Source organism: Frankliniella occidentalis, unplaced genomic scaffold (genome assembly GCF_000697945.3).
Source record: "Frankliniella occidentalis isolate FOCC.00 unplaced genomic scaffold, Focc_3.1 Scaffold183, whole genome shotgun sequence".
Taxonomy (NCBI): Eukaryota; Metazoa; Arthropoda; class Insecta; order Thysanoptera; family Thripidae; genus Frankliniella; species Frankliniella occidentalis.
This window is the reverse complement of record NW_026267309.1, coordinates 294189-295919: the sequence shown is the minus strand read 5'-3', so window position 1 is coordinate 295919 and position 1731 is coordinate 294189. Positions and strand designations below refer to the sequence as shown.

The 1731-nt window shown below is 55.5% G+C and overlaps 1 long non-coding RNA gene across 4 annotated transcripts in view; it reads left to right on the top strand.

The window, feature by feature from the left end:
• The window catches only part of LOC113215896 (uncharacterized), a 4664-nt gene continuing 2933 nt past the window's right edge, over nucleotides 1-1731 (top strand). For 2 of the 4 annotated variants that reach the window (XR_008011667.1, XR_008011665.1), the window contains exon 1: nucleotides 1-1577. This is a non-coding gene — a long non-coding RNA (uncharacterized LOC113215896). The remainder of the gene's footprint in view (nucleotides 1578-1731) is intronic. The other 2 variants (XR_008011668.1, XR_008011666.1) reach the window with 2 other exon arrangements.

Sequence of the window (1731 nt, the reverse complement as noted above, 5' to 3'; positions counted from 1 at the left end):
GGCTCGCCCCGCTGCGCGCCCCGCGCCCCGCCTCCGCGGCAGGTGTTATTGTGACCCTTTTGAAGTACAAGCCGTTTGGTGCCCGGTGCTGCCCCGGCCCGCCTGGCGCGGATGCGATATATGGTGAGCGATATAACCGGGCTGCCTGACCGTCGTCTTCGCCAGGAGGGTGATTCCGTACGGCGTTTTCTCTCCGTCCTTGTCGCACTCCGCTGCCACCAGGAGGGAGAGGGCACGCGTAAACACCGTGTGGGATCGCCCTGCAGATCTGTGGGCCTCGCTCGGCATTCAAACGTCTTTTACTCCGAGCCTGTTTAGTCGGCACCGATGTGTCACTAGCTAGCGCCCACGCGCCCGCGCGCCCGCCTAGGGCTCGCGCAGGGAATGACCTCTGTGCCCCGCGCAGTCTGACAATGCTACGCCCAAAGCATTCGATCGCGAAACGCGTGGTCTGCCCCCTTCGGTTTGTGTGTCCCCTCGTGTGCATCGCCAGCAAGAAACCCAAGTGCATCGCCATCCAGAGGAGCCCACGACGTGTCCTCCGGCCGTCGACTCCCACCGCATCCACCTGGGCGAGCGCTGAGGCGGCGGCGTTCGCAGCTGCTGCCGCCAAAGGTAGGCCTCGTCGTTCGCCGGAGTTTGTGTACAGACGCTTTTTGTTTGGTCGCTCCACTTCAGAGCTCCACCTCGCAGCCGAGTATGGCGCCCTCTTATTTAAAGCCCAGTACGGCACCTAATTTCTTTCTATAGTGTTTCAGGTCTACTTAGCGATACTTAACTTTATCAGGGGGCTACACTTCCCAAGGGCACTCATCTCCAACACAACAAAGCTCGTTAATGACTGCATTGGCATTGTCCAACAATGCTCTCGAGTCCTTTCGCGCCGTTTGGTCCGCGTTCATTTTCCGCGATCGCTCGTCGATGTTTAACTGATTATTTTCGCTTACGTCGGGATCGGAAGCTAAATTGGATAATTTCATTTAAAGTTTTATCAACCGCGATATCATATAATTTAAAGATTTTATCAAACGCCATATCATTTATCAACCGTGATTTATTATATCCTATTTTAAATTTCATAACTTAACGAAGACTTTGGAGAACATTCTTCACTCTTTAAGGTCAGTCATGTGTCCCATTAGAGCGTCGTTATGCTTTGTTTTTAGCCTAATTTCCTGTATGTTGTCCTAGCGCTAGCCTGGCCCCCGCTACTGTTTGCCTTCGTCTCGACTCGGACGCAGCCCTTTCTCAAGCTGCGAGCGAGCTGTCTGCCCGAGCCCGTCGCCTTGTGCTGCTGAGCTGTCTCCGCGTCTCGCACGCAGTCGCGGGGAAGCACCACCGCTGTCGGCCGCTACGGACTGCGCGACGCTGCCGCCGCCGCCCTTGCCGCAGTTTGACTTTATGGGACTACCGATCTGCTGTTCCAGTTAATTTCACTCGTCTTGTTTTGATTGTTTTGTGACTACACATGAACTAATTGTGTTGTGTTTATGTTCCAGCCGACATCTCAAGTTTGCTGTGACGAGCCCCTTCCTGGACTCTGCAGCGCTTATGGCTGTGGTCAGCAGACTGCACAGGTACGTTTCGAAAGCATTTTTTTTCCTCATTTGGCCCGCTTGTAGTGGCCCCGGTCAGTTTTCGTTATATCGCCCCACTGCTTGCTGGCTGGCGCTCTGCTCCTGGGCTTGCACCCGCTGGACCCCGCGGGTGTTCCCCCTAGGCCCCCCCTCC